Here is a 9,360-nt window from a genome sequence, read left to right as displayed (position 1 = left end):
TGTTACTAGCATTAAGTATATGTTACTAATATTTATTGTATTTATCTAATGCATGTAAGCTATTAGATAAAACATTGTAATACATATAAATAGATCATTTTCTTAATTAATAACAGTGTATGTTTCCACATAAATGATTTTCTTAGCATCGCCACAGATACACTTGATTGTACTTGTCACTATCTCTGTCGCTAGAGAGTTCTTAAAATTTATATTTTCCCCTCCTTTCATAAAATATTTTGATATGATACCTCTTGCACCAAAGGGGAGATCTGTAGCTGAAACTTGATTAATATATTTCAGTATTATTTGTATTTGTCCTGGTAATAATGTATAGTTTGACTTGTAGACATTTTGTTTTTCAGCATTAACTTCCCATGATTGTATGAGAAGATTCGAAGAGAACGTCAGGATGTAGACCTTCGGCTCCCCCCTACTACCAATAATGTAACACAATGTCAATACGGCGGTTGCTGTCGTCTGCGATACAACGAACTTTTCTGTTGATTTTCGAGTTCGTTATTTTTTTTCCTGATTATTATATGCTTATATAAGTTGTGTTAACTCTCGCTAAGTGGTTTTATATTTTATTTTATCAGTCTTAGTTATTATTTTATTAGGCGTATTGTTAATATTTACATTTTATTGTTATTATTATTATTATTATTTATTAATTAATTTGTATTACTATCTTTGTATTATCTCCGTCACTGTTTACTATTATTGTTACTATTATTTCTATCATTCAACATTACTATTGATGTCTCTAAAATTTGTGTAGACTCTACTGGACTGTACCCGAGCACGAGCATAATATGCTTATTTCGGGTATCTATTCAAATATACCATTTCAAATGTAAATTATGAATAAATTTGAATTTGAATTTTGAATTTGAATAAATTACAGACATCTTCTATAAGTGTCCTATTGAAAAAGTTTGACGCTTGTCGGAGAAAATCAGTTTATAAGAAGAAAAAGAATGTTCTGCATCAACAGACGTGAAGAGGGCATACTTAAATTTCGGCACATGTTCAGCTGGAATATTGCAATCAGCCACACTGGATTACCCCGCAAGAATATCTGCAGATGTACACAGTTCATTCATGTCCTCCTTTGTAAAACGTTCATTTTTGTACGCACTTTTTCTCCCACATCTCCTGACGTTTCCGTGATTTTTTGCTTGAATTCCTTCAGGTAAGCCATGTTTTCACAGATACGTTGTCCTGACTCTTCCAATTATGAAATGATTACCGCAAGAAACGTATAGTGGGACCTAATGTAAACCAAATCACGGAAGATGGAGGGATCTTCGAGTAACTGTTTTGCCGAGGTGACACAAGCAGTATCCTAGGGTAGATTTTTATGACTTACCTGATCTTTAACAGATGTTCCCTGTAGTACTCTGCTGTTTTTAACAGTGTATCCCATCGCGTAAGAACTGGTTGAGATGACAGAGGATCTCTGAAAGCTCTTTGAAAGCGTGTATCCTTGACTGTGCCTTAAGAAAAACTTTCTTCGTAGTAGAGATTAATTTACTGACCTTAGGAATATGGGAAATGCCTATTATTATTCGGTTGATAAGTTTTTGTCATCCAGTCTGCTGGAAGTTAGAATTTATAAAACAGTTTATTACCGATTGTTCTGTATGGTTGTGAAACTTGGACTCTCAATTTGAGACAGGAACAGAGGTTAAGGGTATTCGAGAACAAGAAACTTAGGAAAATATTTGGGGCTAAGAGGGATGAAGTTACAGGAGAATGGAGAAAGTTAAGGTTCATTCAAAATGAAAATTAAACATAACGTAAGCGTTAACTTAAGAATGTAAACGTTAGGGTAAAATCAAGAAGTCATACCATCATTCACGATGGGAACATAAACATAACAGCAAACATACTTGGTAACCATGGAAATATAACAACGACGCCATTTCCTCATATTCCGTCGTATACTTCAGCGCTCCACTATTGTGTACTGTTTGCAAATCACGTAAGCATAAGCATGAAAGTTTGGAGTTTGCAGACTTTCATGTTAACGTCTTACAGCAATGTTAATGTCAGTGTTTATGTGAATCATTGTGAATGATCCCATTTGGTAGCCTGGCCGCAAACTTCTGTGTTTATGTTACGGTTAAGTTTAATTTTCGTTGTCAATGGGCCTTTACACAACGTAGAATTGCACGCATTGTATTCTTCACCTAACACAATTAGAGACATTAAATCCAGACGTTTGAGATGGGCAGGGCATGTAGCACGTATGGGCGAATCCGATATGCATCTAGAGTGTTAGTTGAAAGACCTGAGGGAAAAAAGACCTTTGGGGAGGCCAAGACGTAGATGAGAGGATAATGTTAAAATAGATTTGAGGGAGGTGGGATATGATGTCAAGGACGGGATTAATCTTGCTCAGGATAGAGACCAATGGCGGGGTTATGTGAGGGCGGCAATGAACCTCCAGGTTTCCTAAAGGCAACTTGTAAGTAAGGAAATTCTACCTTTAGCTTTTCTGCTACGCAGCTCTTACCAAAGGGCAAAACATGTCACGTGTAACATAAAAGGATAGAATTAGGATGATGAGGAGTGCAAAAGAATATGGAACGCATAGTGTACGTACTTACTGCAAGTCCGAAGTAAAATGGCTCTTTGTAACATTACCGTTATTGGGCTTAATTTTATTAATGGTACCTAAATGACAGACAATATGCCAGATTCGTAAGAATAATTTTTTCTGATCTTTTGGAGCCCGTACATTTCAGGAACATAATGACTATCTGGTACTAGCATGATGGATGGCCAGTACATAACACCTTAAGAATTCGTCGTGTTCTGTAACGAAAATATCCTGGTAGGTAGATTGGACGTAGTGTACCACTTAGTTGGCCTGCTATTTCTTCTGACCTTACACCACTATACATTTGGGGGGAGGGAGAGCTGTCATGGACGCTGTCTATCGAAATGTTTCAGCAACACCAGAGGACATTCAGCAGCATATTGTTCATGCCTGTACATCCATTCAGTAGACAACACTACAACGATCTGTGGAGTCATTCATTCAAAGATTGTATTTAGGCATTAATTCCAATTGGAGCAGGACATGTAAATTTTCTGTTTAAGTAGTAGGTGTACCATAGTGATATTTTACTTCCAACTTACAGTAAGTACGTACACTATGAATTCCATATTATCTCGCGCCCTCAATGTTTTGTGTATTAGAATGGTACACTGTGAAACATTTTCGAACAGGCCTTCAAGAGGTTAAAAGATTCTTTGAGTAAAAAGTACATGTTGCCATTTAAACAAATGAAGTCATTACTTGTATCTCCTTTATGAACAAATTTGCAAGAAAGATATGCCCATAGTATTAATTCTCCATTATACTTAAAGAAATTTTGTTTGAAACAATTTTTCATTTGGCATTTAAGAAAAAATTTATTTTGGGTGAGAAAGATAAATGGACACCCTGTATATATGCATAGTAGCTAGACTTATAAGTCCACACCTGTGGAGTAACGGTCAGCGCGTCTGGCAGCGAAAACAGGTGGCCAGGGCTCTAATCCCGGTCGGGGCAGGTTACCTGGTTGAGGTTTTTTCTGAGGTTTTCCCTCAACCCAATACGAGCAAATGCTGGGTAACTTTCGGTGCTGGACCCCGGACTCTTTTCACCGGCATAATCACCTTCATTTCATTCAGACGCTAAATAACCTAGATGTTGATGCAGCGTCGTAAAATAACCCAATAAAAATAGACTTATAATCCTGTAGACCCGGGTTCGATTCTCGGCGTTCCTTTGATTTATAACGTGTTGGGCAAGCCCCTTGTCTTGATAACACAGGGGTTTTCTCCGGGAGCCCCACTTCCCCTGTGACATCCCAACAAATCATCATCTCATCTCATCTCTGGTTCAGCGCAGACCAGCTTCCTATGGCGCACCCTCGAGCACTATGTCGATAATTTGGTCTTCACAAATGACTTCACACGAGTGAATGACGAACAGCAGTCAAGTACCCGCCATTAGTGCTTGGGAAAAGTGACATAAGTCAATTTCCACAAACCTTTTTTGATAATTTATTGACAACTTACACTGGTTTATCAGTGGCGTAGCGTCAATGTAAGCTAAAAAGCTTAGCTTCCCCAGTTAACAATAATTTCATAATAAACCTGCAGTTTATGGAGAAAATTATTAATTAATTTTAATAGAATTTATATTTACGCGTTAAATATTGTGATGCGGCAGCTCAGGATGATTTGTGATGCAGCAGTAAACAAGAAGCCTGCACACACCAGCTTCCAAGCAGACCGGTTTCTTCTGTGTAATCCACTCCGCAGATTTTCCATCCCTTTCTAACTACAGTAAGCTACCCTAGTCGCAAGGCTCGCAAGAAGCTAGCTTTAACATTTTAAATAAGTAGTTTCCGAGTTATACCTTTTCGTCAGTTGTTTTTAGTTGAAGTGTTAGTGTCCACTGTGGCTGATATAATAAATAATTAGCGAAATAACAGTTCCTGACACTAATTTAGTTGAATTTTTTAGGACAATTGTATTATCAAAACTGACTTACGAACAAAAGTGTGATTTAAAAAACAAATGACCGACTCCCTTGCTGTCGATGAAGGACACAACCAAAAGACAGACGCATACTTACGTAATGATACTAATATTGTGATTTCTCTAAGTATGACAGGGAGTGAGCTAATGTTATACGTATACGTGTCTATTTGTTAAGAGATATGTGTAAACCGTGAAATCATATTTTATTACGTATTATTTAAGGTCATGCCTTATTGGTGTTACTTACGATGTTCCAACCAATCTTCGACTGCTGACTTGAAATTGACTACTATTTATTTTAAGACTGTATTTTTGTAATACGTTTTCTCATATTGCATGAAAGACAACTTGAGTTAGCTTCCTCTACTCAGAATTTCATGCTACGCCACTGTGGTTTATGTCGATTTGATTTTTTTTCTGTATGAATTATTGTAATGGGAGAAATACTTGTGTATTTTTTTCCAATCAAGCAGATGTTCCGTAAATCGTCAATAAATTATCAAAAAGGTTTGTGGAAACTGACTTATGTCACTTTTCCCAAACACTGCAGAATATTATAATAGTACTGTATATAGTTTAAAGCAGTGGTTCCAAAGTGTGCTCCGCGGATCCTTATAGATCCACCAACACTTAACAGGGGATCCGCGGTTGGTAATAGTTTATACAGTAGCGTGCAAATTAATCCGAACAACGTAATTACTTGTGCAAAAACACTCAAACGGGATAAAAAAAGGATATAAGACATAACTCAGTAATCTATGTGGCCTCCCTTGTTCCTAATAACAGCTCTGAGACGATTTGGCATGGATTTCACTAATTTCCCACAAATATTCTTCATATCTTCATCGCGAAACCATACACCAATGAGGGCAGAAATCATCTTCTCCTTTGTAGAACAATCCATTTTTTGCATTCTCCTTTTGCAAATTGACCACAAGTTCTCAATAGGGTTGATGTCGGGTGAGTTGCCTGGCCAGGGGAGTACCTGAATATTCTTCTTGCTGAAGAATTCTGTAGTTTTTCGAGACGTATGGCATGGTGCCAGGTCTTGTTGGAACACACCTCTGCCATCCGGAAATGATTTTTGCAGCTGGGGTAAGATTCTGGTTTCCAATAAGTGAATATATTTGTCAGAATTCATCATTCCCTTGATAGGTATTAATGCTCTAGGCCCTTCATGTGTAAAAACAACCCCAAAACATTACTTTAGGGGGGTATTTGGGTGCTTGTTGGAGATGAGCTGCTGTTACTTTTTCGTATCCTTTGCGTACGTAAGATACACGGTGGCCGTGGACCTAGAAATGAGACTCATCGGGAAAAGGTACATTATTCCAATCATTCACTGTCTAGTGTTGATGTAATTTTTCCCACATTAAGCATTTTTTGCACATAACAGGGGTTAGCAGTTGCTTCTTAATAGGCTTACGAGCCCTTCGTCCAGCTTCCAAAAGCCTACGCCGCACTGTTGTGACGTGAATATTCGCCCCAGTGGTAGCCATTAACTCGCGGGTTAAGTCGACAGCAGTTAGTCTAGGATTTAATTTACTTGTCTTGACAATTAAACGATCATCTGCAGGTGAAGTCTTCCTTTTGCGCCCACAGTTTCCTGTATCGTTTTATGATCGAATTAACAGTAGCCAAACCGAAGTGACATTCTGCAGCAATTTGCCTCTGTGTCATAGAAGAATGCTCTGCTAATGTTATAATTTTAGACCGTTTTCGTGGAGTTGTATCCATTTGTGAAGACGACAGAATGTACACAGGATTGCAGTATTAAGTCTTCAACACAAATGAAATATTTATAAGTACAAAACGACAGGCAAAATGTCACATATTATAAAAAAAATAATGACAGACCTTCAACAATGGAATTACACGTACTATAGATGTCAATTAAAGCGGTATGAGCAGCTGAGAGGCCAACAATGACAGAAAATGTAAAAATATGTCGTGTTCGGATTAATTTGCACGCCACTGTATATTTTGAAATAAATAACATGATATAATACTACAGTCTATCTTGATGCTATTGTACAGTACAGTACTGTACGTGACTGTACTTGTGAAAGTTAATATATCGGTAAGGGCAGATGACCAGATCTCACCTTGCGTGAGCTGGCCTTCGAGCCGTTGTGACAAACACAATTTTCTTTCTCGCAGTTAAGCTGCTGTGTTGCCATATTTAGCGATAAATCGCTAAATGTATGGAATTTTGAATTTCAGCCTCGGCGACAAATTTTGTAAAATACGATTAGCGACTTTTCTGCTGATTTTTATATTCTTCAACTTTTTTTCTTTCTTTTAAGTTAAAACATTCAACTGAAGTCATGCACTTCTTAGTTTTAGAAGAGGCACGGGTGCATGACTGAGTAGTCTAATGATTCATACTTGATAGCCCTGATCTCATATATTTGTGATCAGTGATCAGGGGTGAAAGATGCTGATTCAATGATTCTCACGGGTTAGGTCTCTCTCTCAATGCTACTGCTCCAACACTTCATAGACAGTGGCATCTTTGATTGACACGTGACGAGTCGCGAGTTGCAGCTAATGTAATCTTGGTTCTTCCCCGCAACGCGGAGACTTTCCAGTCCGAACCGACCCGAGACAGTTGAGTTTTGGAACTTTGTGCCGATAATTTGTGTGACGCAAAGGAGACTGTAGTTTTTGCAAGTTTTAATATATTTAATATATATTTTTATGCTCGACCATTCCGAAATGCAGTAATTATACACCTGGTAGCAGATCTTTAATGCATGTCATTAAAGTACACCTACTCATTAAAGGTCAGGTCTTTCAGCCAATGACGACTCAGGTTACAACTGTTCAGCCAATGACAGGTCAGCTTTCTACCGTTATAAAACCGCAAGTATCGATTATTCTCGGATATACAATCGAAAGAGAATTAGCGAAAAGTCACGGAGGCTGGAAATCTAATACTGTCGCAGAAGGTTATGTTCTGTTACTATAATAATTAGCGTTAATTGTAAATAATATTCAAATAAATTCAATTTGTCATCTCGTTTTTCAATGTCTAATTTAATTTCAATGTTATCTCTGTAGGTTCTTATGGCCTAGCAAGGTCAATGAGAACATCTGTTCCTCGGAAATAATCAATACTTTCGCGTCTGCGCACATCTCACAACATACGGGACATTGGTCAAGGTCAGATACAAAGAAAATTAATAATATCAAGTTAGAAATATGGTCGAGCATAAAAAGTCGTATGAAACTCGCCTATAATGGTAATTAAGAAGCTCGTATGAAAATTATGAAACTCGCTTGCGCTCGTTTCATAAATATCCATACTCGCTTCTTAATTACCTTCATTATAGGCTCGTTGCATAATGTACTATTAAAGTGTTAGATTTCACAAAAAAAAAAAAATTGTGGTCAAATGCTTAGGTGAAAATTTCCACACTTATATTTTGCTAGAAGGTGTAGTGTCAATGATTGGATCAAGTGCAGTGTATTCACAATCAGCTACTCCCACACCTTCTTACTACCCACGGTATGGCTAAGGTTTAATGCGAGCGGTGCGGCATGCTTCATCGTAGCCTGATGGAGAATAAATTTCTCTGTTCTTCAATCTCGTCTCTATAGTAGTGTGCATAGAATCGCACTCCATTTGTGTGTGACCCTTTTTTAATTAGCCTACTTTTGTTGAATAGTACTAACACCAGTTTGAACGACAGTGAGAAGAAGTGCGTTTGCCAAAATAACATTACGATTTTGAAAGGTACAGCCACCACTGAAAATTATTATTTTATTCTTGGTGGGCATATCTAATTTTATTTAATCTTCTTGATAAATTCACATATTATTGTGGCAAACTCACCTGCTATAACTGCACCTTCGGACACGTCCCACAGAAAGCAATGGCCTTCAGATGTATTTTTTAATAGGTTATTTTAAGACGCTGTATCAACATCTAGGTTATTTAGAGTCTGAATGAGATGAAGGTGATGATGCTGGTGAAATGAGTCCGGGGTCCAGCACCGAAAGTTACCCAGCATTTTCTCGAATTGGGTTAAGGGAAAACCCCGGAAAAACCTCAACCAGGTAACTTGTCCCAACCAGAATTCGAACCCGGGCCACCTAACCGTTACTCCACAGGTGTGGACTTCGGATGTATTGATATATCGTAAATTATGAAGTTATGTAATTTCAGTTTCGTCTTGTAATATAAAGCAGAAGCTCTAAGAAATTAAGCAAGGAGTACTGATTTCATGTCATAGTCAGAACTACTTAGACACATCATCATTATCTTTATCTTTCTTCTTCTCGGCTCTTGCTTCCTCTTTCTTATGAAGATGATTTGTGTATTCCTCTGCTTTTCAAAGGTGAACAAAACGGGTGGGGGGAATTTTATAAATATGTGAAGAGACGACGCAAGGAAAACTATTCGAGCCTCCCCCTAAAAACATCACAGCCAGACTCCGCAGAAGAGGGTTACGACGAGGAAATTATATTTTTCTCTGCATATGTATGTTTTTCTTATTTTTATTTAGTGATATATATTATTAATTTTTAGCGACATTTCTGGGGATATTTTAACAAACTTTAGAGAGATTTAGCTTCTTTTTGTTGAAAAGTTTGCGAGATTTTAGGGCGATATGTTGGCAACAGTGAGTTAAGGAGTCAATTCTATTGAAAATGTTTTTTTCTGCTTGGCGAGGGTGGCGATTTACTAGATAGTTCTTATCTGCTTGATGTGTGTGAATGTTTGCAGTTTATTCTCTCGAGACCAACAGTGTAAGAAGAAGTTTTTGTAAATGTGCTCGGATACTTATGTTTTAGTTGGAAAATAAATTT

Source organism: Periplaneta americana, chromosome 12 (assembly GCF_040183065.1).
Source record: "Periplaneta americana isolate PAMFEO1 chromosome 12, P.americana_PAMFEO1_priV1, whole genome shotgun sequence".
NCBI lineage: Eukaryota > Metazoa > Arthropoda > Insecta > Blattodea > Blattidae > Periplaneta > Periplaneta americana.
The sequence above is the reverse complement of the archived record's forward strand: the minus strand, read 5'-3'. Positions refer to the sequence as shown.